At 42.8% G+C, this 14,263-nt stretch overlaps 1 protein-coding gene across 3 annotated transcripts in view; it reads left to right on the top strand.

Moving 5' to 3' along the window:
• Nucleotides 1-6,515: 6,515 nt before the first annotated feature.
• The window catches only part of LOC123757270 (ipis-1), a 48,893-nt gene continuing 41,145 nt past the window's right edge, over nt 6,516-14,263 (top strand). Inside the window, exons 1-2 of one of the 3 annotated variants that reach the window (XM_045740809.2) lie at nt 6,536-6,648; nt 7,601-7,789. The gene's annotated coding sequence lies outside the window, so the exon portion shown is untranslated. Of the gene's footprint in view, nt 6,649-7,600; nt 7,790-14,263 lie in introns of all 3 variants that reach the window. The other 2 variants (XM_045740810.2, XM_069323822.1) reach the window with 2 other exon arrangements.

The following is a 14,263-nucleotide window of genomic DNA, read 5'->3' as shown; positions in this document are numbered from 1 at the left end:
TAATGCTACAACTTTCAGGTCTTTGTGAATTTATTAGGTCGGTGAGATCTTCATTAGATATTTGTTTAAGAATTCTCTTTGTCACTGCTAATGAAACACCCATATCAATTTCTACCACTGGTTTTCTACAGGCAATAATATTGAAAGGTATTGATATAAAAACAGTTTCTTTGGTAACAATAATAATTTATTCATCAAAAAACTAGGTCTAATACAGACACAACAATCTTGACATAACATTAGTGACACGTTATCAACAGCAAGTATATCAGATTTCTATCTATGCCGCTCTCAAATATAACTACAGACTCCTCTCTGTTGTCACTTCGAGCTGATAAATGAACTAACTAAAGAATATGGGTGCACACTTAGGACTCAAATTGCAATTAAAACGCTTGTAGCAATCTGCAATTAAATTACACTGTAAACAAAGCAAGGTGGGTTCATGAGACAAATATCCGGACAAAACCCCAAGTTACTTTAACACTCGTCTCCAAAGGCGATAATCAAAACAATAGTATAAAAATTTACAGTAACTGATCTCAGTGATTAATTACGTTAATTGTACTGTCAACTGGACAGTAAACAACGAAGTACTTTACGTAATCACAAACTAGTCTGTCAGATTATCTAACAAATCCAAACTGTAATTAGCTAGCCATAATTACTCAGTCACTTGGATCATCATGCATTCAGTGAGTAATTACATTAATTACTGTTAAACCGACAAATAATCGAGAACAAATTACATTAACTCAATGCCGTCACTCTCGACAGCTTGCCAATCCAAACTGTCAAATCACCTTGATGACATTAATTACACTTAATTAACTTGAGTAATTACTGTCAAATCGACAGATAATTAGTTCAGAACTAATTACATTAAACACTGCCACTCACGACAACTCTTCAATTCGTATGTGACTTAAATTTGATGACATTAATTACCATTAATTAATGTGAGTGATTAATTACTGTCAAACGGACAGATAATTGATGCAGAACGAATTATGTTAGCTCAATACTGTCAAAGTTATGTGAATTCCCTTGATGCTAATTACCCTTAATTAACTTCTCACTGAATCCTTAATTCCCAATTAAAGATTACACCATGTCCTTGTCGCGTGGAGTCTCACCTGAGCTGCCCTGTGGTGAGGACGTGTTGCCTGGCCGCTCCGGTAGTTTGGGGTGTTTGCCGTTTTCGTCGGCAGGGGGTGTGGGTGTCTCTACCCTCCCTGCTGTTCCTGGTGGTGTGGACGTGGCGCTTTTGCGATATGCAGGCATCTTCTTCCTGTAGTGAGGGTCAACTCCATAGGTTTGGAGTTTACAGGCTGTGCGGGATACCCTCTCGTGGAGTTGGTCATGAGTGACATGCTCAAGGTCCCGGTCATGGACGTCTACGGTGTTGAGCTGGTCACTGTTCACCGTGTGATCATCAAGTTTGTGGGAGAGGCAGTGTACCGTGACTTTCTCCGACGGTACGAAGGGCATACTTTGCAGCTGCAGGACGGCAACAGGTCTGTGGCCATTTCGGACCGCAGCGGTGCAGTGACGTATGTGAGTGTCCATGGTGCCCCCATGGAGTTTCCTGAGACCCTCCTCCGGTGCTTCTTCCAGAGGTATGGCCCCGTCGTCAGTGTGCGGATGCACTCGCTGTCTTCTGGGAAATATTCGGGTGTGAAGACCAACATTCGTACCCTCGGGATGCGACGGAAGTCGGACATTCCATCCTCTGTCCGACTTTTAGGGTACTACGTGTGGGTGTTGTATGCCCGGCAACCCTGTAATTGTTTCCGGTGTGGCATGTTGGGACATCAGGCTGCCGGGTGCACTGCTGATCCAGTTGCTCCAGTGAATTTATTCCGTGAAGAGGATTTCCCGCCACTCCCTCTAGAGGAGGCATCCGGGGATGAAGGGGTGAGCGTCCGGTTCGCTGATGCGGCTCCCTCTGCGTCACCCGACGTTCCTCCGGTTGTTGTTGACCCTCCTCCGGGTCTTGCAGTGTCGTCGGATGATCTACCCACTCCTGTCAATGTACCCGCTGCTCCCGTGGGCCTTCCTGGTGCTCACTGTGGGGTGTCGCCGTCTTCTCCCTCGTCTTTGGCTGATGCGCCTGGCCCTGTGTCCTCGCCTCAGGTCCCAGATGTGCTGGGTGTTGGGGTGGCTGCGGAGCATCCTGCTGTGTGTGGCCTGGTTCCCCCTGTGGTAGAGGCTGCTGCAGTTCTGCGTCGGGCGTCGGTTCGTCCGGCTGGTGGTATCCGTGTTTCTGGGTCAGCTTCTGGCTCTGACGATATCCGGCCGGAGCCCAAACGTTCCCGGCTTTCGTCTTCTGCCTGGGCCGATGTTGGGGACTTCAGTGACTGCGGGTCTTCGGGTGTTGACGGTGTGGATCCGGATGCGTCGTTGTCTCCGCAGTTGGTGGTGGCGGAGGTCCATGTGCCTGCTGGTGCTGGTGCCTGTGTCTCGGGTATGCCTTCTGTTCCTTCACCGCCAGGGGTCTCTCCGCAGTGGGGTGTGGTGCCTTCCGCTGCCAGGGATAGTGCGGATGCTGGTGCTGGGCGTGGCCTGGTAGTGACTTTGAGAAAGGATACGCACCGCCCTGGTTCCCTGAAGTTGTCTCGTGGTGTGCCCATGGCCGCTGGTGCCCCTGTGGTGGTGCCCTATGTCCGGCCCCCTCCTGTGAGGATGCGCGTTGGGGACCTGGAGGATGTTTGCCAGCGTCTGTGATGCCGCCGGGTCATTGGGCAGTGATTGCCGAGTTCATGTTGTCTGCAAGGCCGGAGGACTTTCATGGTGGGCAGGTTCCATGTGTGTGGGATAGAGTGGCGGTTACTCGCCTCCAGAGTGATACCATCTGGGTCCCCTGTTTGCGGGTGTTTGTTGCCAGGGTTCCGGATGAAATGGCGTCCTCGGTGGGTGGTCCAGACCCTTGGGGTGGCTGCGTTGGGAGGCGTTCAATGTGCGGTTCTCCAAGGTCTTGTTCCCGGGCAAATATGTCAGCTGATTTTAGTTTTTTTTTTTTTTTTTGCTAAATGTAGTGTGTGCCCCTATGGCGTTTTGTTTGCCCTAATGTATTATTTGTCCGCGCCTCTCCCTTATTTGTTGCGAGGCCGGTGTTTTGGTGAGTGTTTTTATTCCTGTATTTGCGTTTGTGTTATTACTTTGCCCTGTGTGTTCTATTCATGCTCTGAGTGTTGTGATTGTTTGTTGTATGCTGTGCTTTCTTGTTGGATTTCGTGTTGTTCATGCTGATGTACTTTGTTTGTCGGTCCTTCAGGCCGATGATTTTGTTTGTTTTGTTCTATACTGATATAATGTTTTATTGTTTTGTTTGCTTTGCTTGCATGTTTGTAATTGTTTTCTGTTTTGTGTCTTGATGTGTGTTTCTCATGTTTACCTTGTTCCCTTCTCATGTTGTGTTACTTGTTGTACTGGGCTGTTGATCCTTCTGGCCGGCGGTTTCTTGTTCTGTTTTGTTATATTTCACTTGTTGTTTTATTGTATTTATTGTCTTTCCTTTGCATGATTGCATGTAAAAATAAAAAAAAATAAAAAAAAAGTCCTTGTCGCGCAGACAAGCAAAACACAGTACACGGGTTACACCACTCACTGATAATATATATAACACTGCTCAAAAATCACACACAATACAATTTCAACTAATAATTAATAATCCCACATATTAATACACAGTAATAACATACACAGGGTATCACAACAGATCACCCCTTACCTCTCCTGGGATTACTGGTTACTCCTGCAATGAGAAAACACATACATGAAAATAATATTCACCGAACGGTATAATTGAACCGAAACAATTACCACACAATTAGTACCTCAGAGTATATATATGTGTTCCCTGGTGTATTACATACACACATTAGCGACTAAAATACCAGCAGTTCCATCCAACATGTTGTATCGCTTTCAACAGGTGCGTACCCCTCAGCCTTGCTTACTTCATATATCAGGTGCTTAGGGAAATTTCAGCCGGTACCTGACTTAACATCAGTCCAGAGACGTCAGCACAATGCATAATTAACGTTCTCATGTAAATCCGGTCTTCTCTCAATTACACATCCACATTCATTCATGCACTGAAACTGCAGTACTGAAGATCTGAAGATCACCCAAACTCCTCCACACGTGGTTATGGCAGACCACGGCGAGTGTGATCCGGTGTGACACAGGGTGCTGGACAGGTTATGTGGCGAATTCTTCCATTTCCGGTACACAGCACGGAAACAGCGAGCGAGCTGGGCTTGGCTACCTCGCTGACCCAGGAATTCAGAAGGGTGGCTTCTCACACACACACAACGAGCGTGATAAGGCTCGTTCGTACAGGCGTGTGGTGAGACGATGGCGACACGGTGAGGCGGGAATACAATGTCCACCTTAGTGGGCTGTAATTTCCAAAATTACCACAGGAAGATTCCACAAAACACTGAGAAACCTTCCTTATCCCCCCTCAGTTAGTTCTCGTAGTCATATAGTAACCGATCACAGATCTATACAAAGCAGTCATGTTGCCCCTGCTCATCGCGTGGTGAGACAATATATTTACTTCTCTCAAATCGCAAATTAAATCTTCCATAACAGTAACAGACAGCTACACAGTATCTCTTAGAATTACGTAGGTAAACAACAAATGTAACAAATTTGTTTACTACAATGTCGGTGCTGCCTGTAGAAGTTGAAAAAACATTGTTTTACTTCGAAATATACTAATTTTATAAGAAAATTCGACGTAAATAGGATCGGCAGTAGAGCTCCGATAAGCCAGCGCTAAATCTTCAATATGAAGAATGTTGCTGCTCTCTGATTGGCCAAACGAAACACAGTAGTGACCTCTATCGGCACGCAGGTGAACCAACAATTTTCTTCCTAAGTGGACCTTATTGAATCGCACCTAAGCATCTTCTTAGGGCGCACTTAGGAACCTTCGTAGCAAACCCACTTACGAAGAAATACACAGAGCTTCCTGAATCTAGGTCCAGGTCTGGTTCTATGCTTCCCACAGACACCAAACAATAAATGTCTAGTTGAACAGCCTGACAGCTGAGTGGACAGCGCTTCGGATTCGTAGTCCTGAGGTTCCGGGTTCGATCCTCGGTGGAAGCGGAAACAAATGGGCACAGTTTCTTTTACCCTGATACGCCTGTTTACCTAGCAGTAAATAGTTACCTGGGAATTAGACAGCTGCTTCCTGGGGGATGTGTAACAAAAAGGAGGCCTGGTCGAGGATCGGTCTGCGGGGACGCTAAGCCCCAAAATCATCTCAAGATAACCTCTCAAGATTGAAGAATTTCAGAATTTAGAAAGAGTGCACTGTGCACTCTTGTTGGAATGCTCCCTGACGGCTTGCACCTCAACACACAGTCTAGAAGCAAGCTGGTAAATACTTCCTCTCACATCCTGTGGAAAGTGATAACGTACGGTCGGCCGAGCGGACAGCTCTGGACTTGTGATCCTGTGGTCCCGGGTTCGATCCCGGGCGCCGGTGAGAAACAATGGACAGAGTTTCTTTCACCCTATGCTCCTGTTACCTAGCAGCAAATAGGTACCTGGGTGTTAGTCAGCTGTCACGGGCTGCTTCCTGGGGGTGGAGGCCTGGTCGAAGACCGGGCCGCGGGGACACTAAAGCCCCGAAATCATCTCATGATACCGGTGTTATCTGCGGTGAATAGATATGGTTGTATGGTTTCTTGTTAATAATTACCTGTACATAATATTGAAGTGCATGTGGTGATGGTTTTGTCTAGTGTTGTTTAACCCTCTTTCCCGTTTGGTTGTCTATTACTGCTCAGTTCTTGGTAACTTCACCCTGACTTGTGTGTTAGATCTATGAAGATAAAGGCACTAAGGCCCTATAAAGAGAGAGACAGACGAAAAAGAACCAGAGTTACTGGCTGAGTGAGTCTTTAACACTCCATTATGTGGAAGTAGTGTACCACATCAAATTGTTTGCATGTGTGATAATGGTATGATAGACAGAATACTTAGGAGCTACAAGCACTTTGCCCCAAGAGTGTAACACTTACATGCTGTGTTTACTATATTAACTTGCAATGTTAAATGTGATTCTTGTACTGTGATTTGTGGATTTGTACTCACTGGATGTGCGCGCCCCTTGAGGGCCTTGAAGTAGAGGAGGGTAGAAATAGCCTAAGCTACTTGATCCCTTTGAGATGTATTTTATTGTCTCAGTACTTGAACTTTTACTTGAATGTTATATGCTGTTACTTGCTGTTATATGCCTACCAATTTTCCATTCTCGATGGTAAACAATGATTTTACCTATATTGCACCTAAGTTTTCAAATAGATTCTTATTAATCCAGAATAACATATATTTCCAAAGTTATATACTAATGTTAATAAAGACATTTAATTTGAATGCTTGCATTAAAGACATTCAGATATGATGCACTTGTGTGATGATTCGTTAACAGTTATCTCATGTTACTTGGAAACCCCAGAGTCGGCAGGCGGGGCGGGGCGGGTATATATGCTGGCCCTGAGGAACACCGGACAGTCACCTGCGTCCTCACCCACCACCGCTGCTTCTCCCGTCACTGTTGACCATCATACAGCTCCAGTGACACTGTTCTCGTCTCATCCAGCAGCCATTAACCGGTTCCTCCAGGTTGGTTGGTCCTTGCTGTGTGGCTTTGATAAATAAATAGTTCAAGTGTATAGTGTTGATACACTGAGTGTTGTCGTGGTGGTGTCCAGATGAGACCGGAAGTGTGGTGATTATCTGAGCTCATCGTTTGTTGTTTACTCCCGTCTTGACACGAGACACCTGTGGCCGGTCTTGGCCTCATGACACTTCTCTTGTCATAAGTTCATCGAATCAGATGACGAGTTTTGTCAATGCTCACTATATTAGTGTTGCCTCACATCACTGGGGGATGTGTTGTGTTGTAAGCTCACTACACAAGTGTTGTGTGGTAAGCTAACTACACCAGTGTTGTGTGGTAAGCTCACTACACCAGTGTTGTGTGGTAAGCTCACTACACCAGTGTTGTGTGGTAAGCTCACTACACCAGTGTTGTGTGGTAAGCTCACTACACCAGTGTTGTGTGGTAAGCTCACTACACCAGTGTTGTGTGGTAAGCTCACTACACCAGTGTTGTGTGGTAAGCTCACTACACCAGTGTTGTGTGGTAAGCTCACTACACCAGTGTTGTGTGGTAAGCTCACTACACCAGTGTTGTGTGGTAAGCTCACTACACCAGTGTTGTGTGGTAAGCTCACTACACCAGTGTTGTGTGGTAAGCTCACTACACCAGTGTTGTGTGGTAAGCTCACTACACCAGTGTTGTGTGGTAAGCTCACTACACCAGTGTTGTGTGGTAAGCTCACTACACCAGTGTTGTGTGGTAAGCTCACTACACCAGTGTTGTGTGGTAAGCTCACTACACCAGTGTTGTGTGGTAAGCTCACTACACCAGTGTTGTGTGGTAAGCTCACTACACCAGTGTTGTGTGGTAAGCTCACTACACCAGTGTTGTGTGGTAAGCTCACTACACCAGTGTTGTGTGGTAAGCTCTCTACAGACCGTTGGAAAACTTTCTGTATATTACTGACAAAAGGGGAAGTTGTGCGACCATCGCTGAGAGCAGAGTGGGCTCGGAGAGTGAGTGGTGCCATGAACGACCTCGTCGGAGGAGTGAACGAGGCAGTTTGAGGCATGCATGAAGCAGAGATTACAACACCGCTCACCTGTGGATGTTGGACTCGAGTGCGGCATCAACCTCTTAAATCCAGCTCCCACAGGAAAGGTAGATAATCTGAGGAGCTTGTTGGGATTTACGCCTTGTTCTTGAACCGTTTGAGGTAGTCGACATTTTTCTTTTTCCTAGAACACGATCCGACAAGCTTTCCACATCGAAGGACTATTGGCAGAATAATCCCGGCAACCCGTCCTCGACTCAAGTCCATTACATCTAGCGGTCGATCCCACAGATGCATTCATAAATTTTTACATGCTATTCATTCAAAACGGGAATTTTCTCAAATATAAATTAATATTATATTATATTAGCATATTGTGCATATATATGCATAGGTTAGGTTAGGTTAGGTTAGGTGTTTAAGTTCTGTTGACGATTATTTGTATTTGTAGTACGTGGGGTTGAAGCATTTACAGCGTTGTGGTTCGAACAAAATTCGTCAGTGAAGCACTTTTTTTTTTTTTTTTTTTTTTTTTTTTTGAGATATATACAAGAGTTGTTACATTCTTGTACAGCCACTAGTACGCGTAGCGTTTCGGGCAAGTCCTTAATCCTATGGTCCCTGGAATACGATCCCCTGCCGCGAAGAATCGTTTTTTCATCCAAGTACACATTTTACTGTTGCGTTAGACAGAGGCTACAGTTAAGAAATTGCGCCCAGTAAATCCTCCCCGGCCAGGATACGAACCCATGACATAGCGCTCGCGGAACGCCAGGCGAGTGTCTTACCACTACACCACGGAGACTGCTTGTTCCGGAAGTGATCTGACGAAATCAGTTGTGAGTCATATGTAAACCATTTTTCAATCATAAACCAGCCCGTCCTCCAAACAAAGACCCAAAAGTGATTCCATGCACTCACCAAACCCTCTGTTTATGAATGAAAAGCAGTTTACACGCGGCTCGCAATTGATTTTGTTCGAATAGTTCCGGAATAAATGCTTCACTGACGAATTTTGTTCGATCAACAACACTGTAAGTGCTTCACCCACGTAATACAAATACAAATAATCGCCAACAGAATTTAAACACCTAACCTAACCTATGCCTATATGTGCACAATATGCTAATATATTATAATATTTATTTATATTTGAGAAACTGCCCATTTTGAATGAACAGCATGTAAAAAATTATGAATGCGTCTGTGAGGTCGACCGCTGGATAGAATCGACTTGAGTCCAGGACGGGTTGCATAAACAGGGTGTTTGGCGGGTGCATGGAATCCCCCGCCAAACTCAGGTCTGAGGTGGAGTATCTCTAGTCTCCAAGATTCCAACTCCACCTCCTTCTTCTTCTTTTTCTTGATTTAAGTGTGAGACTGAAGCCTGCTTGGTTCACAGGTCCCACCTCCACCTCTCCAGGTACCGACAAGCTAATCAAACTGAGCTGTGCCTCACGGCCTAGCCACAGATGCTACATAATGTATATGGGATCAATGTGGGTATTTCCCTGGAAACACAAACCGAAACTGTCCCTATTTTCCGCTGGTTACAACTTGTAATAAAGTTGTTACATCTTGGCTTAACGTGTTTATGACGTATTAGAACGTTGTTACAACTTGCTATATTGGTTGTTATAACTGGTTAGGTGGTGTTAAAACTTGTTCGAACGTTGTACCAACGTCGTAGTTTCGGTGCGTGTTTGCCGGGTTACATCTTTCACTCACAAAACATGTCTCCTCGTGCACACTCGTCGTCCCTGGGACCGCGGGTGGGTGACCACTGTGGTACTTCTCCTTGTGCACACTCGTCGTCCCTGGGACCGCGGGTGGGTGACCACTGTGGTACTTCTCCTTGTGCACACTTGTCGTCCCTGGGACCGTGGGTGGGTGACCACTGTGCTCCCAGCAGCTTCGACTGGCCAAGGTTCTTGAACCACAGGCGGGAGGTTCATTGTCTTCATTCCAAGGATGAAGACATTAATGTTGCAACTCACATAAATCATAAACTCTGTCAGGTGTGTGAGGTGGTCGTCAGTGATGGCGGACACGACCAGTCACGTGTCACGGACACATCACGGCGTCCCTCGCAACTGTTGTAGTCGAAGTACGGCTGCGTTCTTGACACCGTCCTGGTGCTATTTACTGTTAACCTATGAATGGTTATAGGTTAATGACAATATCATCATTGATAAATTGGGCGGCACTGCTCGATGTAGCCAGGCTCCTATTAGACCACGTCACTTCTTCCTTGGTCAGTGGCAGGCGCCTGTCTGTCTCCTGTCGATGTCCTGCTTAAAATTATCTTTTAAGATCATTTTAAGCAGCTAGATCATCGACCGACTTAAAGGCCTGCTGACCAGCTAGCCTCGACGATCCTTTACATGACTCCACCAGTCAAAGATTAGCATCTTCATTGCCTTTCCAATGATTGGATCCTTCACATAAGTCTTATGACATCACCAAGGGCAAGTGGATCCGTATACCGCCCTGGCTCCCAATGCCGAGGATAGCTACTATCTAATTACATTTTATTTATTTATTTATTTATTTTTATATATACAAGAAGGTACATTGGGTTTATGAGAGTACATAGCATTGATGTTTTTACATTCTTGTAAAGCCACTAATACGCATAGCGTTTCGGGCAGGTCCTTAATCTAACAGATAAATTTAAGTGGGTAACTTGTAGCAAAACTGAAAAATGCTAACAAGTACATTGTAAGAAAATTTGAAGAAAATTAGTAAGTACATTACAGTGAAATTTGAGGATTATCAACAGGTACATTGTAGCATAATTTGAGGATTATTTTACTACAATGCACTAATATTAGTACATTGTAGTAAAATTTTCATTCAACATAACAACCATGATACAAGATGATAGCAGTGATTACAATAGTGAAGTTGTATGGCTTAGCCACATATATTGGGGGATTGGGTAGCACAAGATACAGTGTGAGTTTAAAGCACTAGGTAGGGAACTATGAGGATAAAATTAGGTACTTCTTGGTTTTACTTTTGAATAAGGCGTAGGTTGGACAGACTTTCAATTCGTTAGGGAGTGAGTTCCATAGACCAGGTCCCATTATTTGCATAGAGTGTTTACAAGATTTAATTTGACTCTGGGGATATCAAAGATATATTTATTTCTGGTTTGGTGATTATGGGTTCTATTACATCTGTCAACGAAGAGTTTCAGATGAGGATTTGCATCTAGGAACAAGTTTTGTACATGTAAATGGCACAAGAGAATATGTGGAGTGAGTTTATGTTTAGCATATTTAGGGATTTAAACAGGGGGTTGTGTGTTGTCTGAAAACAGAGTTTGTTATTGTTCTGATAGCAGAGTTTTGCTGGGTGATGATGGGCTTGAGGTAGTTTGCAGAAGTTGAGGCCCATGCACAGGTACCGCACGTAAGATAGGGATAGATTAGTGTGTATTATAGTGAGAGGAGAGCAGAGTTTGGAACATATAGTTCCAAATAATTTGAGAGTAAATTTGTCAAACATGAGCGGGCCTTATTAAAACCATGCTGTAAAACCCTCAATGATCTCTTAACATAAAAATACGTGCATTTTTCTATTATCAATTCATGCAATTTACCAACAATAAATATTACATTAGTGAACAGAATAATAGAGCGACGCAAGAGATCTGTCTCTTTCCTTGAACATTGGCATGGAAAAATCTTCAAGAATGCTTAGGGCCTGCAATAGTGTTTGTTTTTACAATTCTTAATGAATATGGAGTTCTAGGAATCAGGGCCTGGTGCAGAGTGCATAGGCATACTCTCTATGACTTCTTCAAAATCCAATGGGGATAGGGCGACATCTGATATACAGTATATGGTTTGATTTTGGTATCACATTCATTAAAAATTTGTTTGGGTTATCACTCTTCACTGTGATTAGTGGCTCACTGAAAACAGATTCGTATTGATTCCTACGTATTTCACATATTTCTTTGTTGTCATCTGTGAAAATTCCATCTCCCTTTTGCAGGGGCCTGATACTAGCTGTGGTTTTTGTTCTAGAATTTGCATAGAAGAAAAAATATTTTGGCTTCCTCTTTTACACTGAGGGTCTTTTGCTCTCTTTGCCTCTCCTGGATTTTATCATTCTTGTAGTTTTAGTTCAATGATTTTTATTTCTCTACCTAGTCTTCGTCGTGCTTGAGATAGGGCTGTTCCAACTGTTCCACGATCCGTTTTCTTCACCTATAGGGGAACACCATTCCCGTTCCAATCTGCATCTCTTCCTCTTTTGTTTTCCTTAGGGGTATATGGATTGTGCCATACACCCATAAAAAAGGGTTGTAGCTCAAGCCACATACTCCAAACAAAAATTAGTTTTACTAAGAAGAACTAGTGCTAGTGAGCTTATTTCTTTCGTGCACTACTTCAGGTTTGCATTTCCTAGATATTCATCTCAGCTGATTTCTGTGAGGTCTTCGTTTATTTGTTTCCAGTTAATCTGCTTATTATTAAAATTTAATAAATTTTAATAAATTTAATAAAATTTAATTGAAGTCTGAACTTCAATTAAGTTGTGATCTGAGTAACAGGTATTTGTAATCATTATGTTCATCATCAGTTCATCGTTATTTGTGAAAATGACGTCCTGCGTGTTCTCTTTCCTAGATGATTCTACAATTTGTTGGTTTAAGGCAAATTTGTCACAATTCTGGATTAGATAATTTGCACGTGACTGTTCATTTAGGCTACTTCCTGGTATTCTCTCGGATATAACTATTAGATATGTTTTTCCATTTCAGGTGCCGTAAATTGAAGTCCCCAAGCAGAATGATGTTTGAGGTTGGATTTGTGAGGTGTTCTTAGCAGTGTTCTATTTTCATTAGTTGGTCTTTAAACTGCTGAGAATTTGCCTCTGGTGACTTATATACATGCTTATATGCAGGGACAATAACCACATTTAGGATCTCAATTTTTTTATTATCAGCACTTCCACCATATCGTTTGTGGTTATTAGCAGCTCAGTTATTGATATACAGCAGTCTTTGATGTACAGGCTGACCCAACCCTGTAGTCTGTGTTTCCTGTCACATGTCAAAAGATTGTACCCCCCGAATCAATATTTCATTAGCATAGTAGTCCTTTGTGAGGGTTTCCTTTATACTAGTTTTTTTTTTTTTTGCAGGGATATTCCTGCGTGGGCCCTAAGCCTTTGGCTGGCCCACTAAGTGTTGCTTGTTTCTGTTTTACTTGGATGGAGTATGAGTATTTATTACTCGTATGGTCGCTTCAGTTTTATACTATTTGACAGTATAATTATAAGGTGTGCAGGATAGATGTAATTGTTAATGTAATAATGTCCATGAGGTTGTGGGAAAATTGTCAGGATTGATATAAGAGGAGAACTACTCAGAACTTGTACTGTACTAAATTAAAAAATAACTGTATGCAAAATTAATACAACTAAAGTCCCTAGCTAGGGTTGTAAAGCCTAGCTCCTCTTGTCCTAATGATAGACTGTGGGCTGTAAGGGGCAGGTGGGGTCCCTAAGGGTGAAAGGAGAAGTTGATTGAAGATCCACAATTCACCTGCAGACAATTCAAGACATCAGCTTGTATTGTTAATACAAGGATAAGATTAAATAACTCAGTTCCTGAACTGAACACTGGTTCTGTTTAAATCAAGGATCTAAATGTGTACACAGGTCATCCTAGCACCATAACTACAACAGCCAATATTCACATACTAATAAACACAACAATTTGTATTATAGAGATATGATATATATAAATATGCAATTAAAGGACCATAATATGGTCTAGGTGCTGGTATCTAGGCACAAGATATTATATTCAATATGATAACTTATATGATAAATTAAAGATAATTAAGTAAGCAATTGTTACCTTAATGTATATGATCAATTATATATACATATATTCAATTTATATGAAGAGTTTCAGTCAGGCATTCCTTGACTTTCAATGACTGAGGTTGAATAATTAATGAGTGTCCTAATAAATTGAAAAGATTCCATTTCTCAAAGATTAATAAAAGCTTACTGAAATATGGGGCGTCGCCTCGCTCTGTAACGACAAATAGATTTATTGGATAGATTAAGGTTACACAAGCATGCAATTGGCCAATCAACACACTACAATAACACTTAATATACTTAATCTGAATGCTGGTGCCGTCTGACAAGTTGCCAGACTGGATAACTCTCTTGTCGAGTTTAGACACTATATTTTATATCACAGCTGTGCTGTTTTTTATTCTGGTAGCTTTGCTAATTGATTATGTCCTTAATTGCGTTTGCCGTAGGAAAAGATTGCAGTACGATAAGAAAAAATAAGATTGCAGCGACACTTCGACCCACTCTACTCCCTTATTTAGATAAAAGTACTAGGAATTTTTCCTTATGGATATAGTCCAGATACTCCCTCAGTTCTAGAGAGTAATCACTGGTGATAATGATAAGTTAGTATGGTGTTCTTTACTGAAAATTTTCGCAATTCACCATCACGTGTTTTCACTCTGTAAAAAACGTTCTTCCTTGGGCGCTACAGTCATAGGCGCTTGAAGTCCGAGTTTGCTCCGTGAGCG

This window comes from Procambarus clarkii, chromosome 13, assembly GCF_040958095.1.
Source record: "Procambarus clarkii isolate CNS0578487 chromosome 13, FALCON_Pclarkii_2.0, whole genome shotgun sequence".
NCBI classification, from domain to species: Eukaryota; Metazoa; Arthropoda; class Malacostraca; order Decapoda; family Cambaridae; genus Procambarus; species Procambarus clarkii.
Note: the sequence above shows the minus strand (reverse complement) of the source record. Positions and strands in the feature narration are given on the sequence as shown.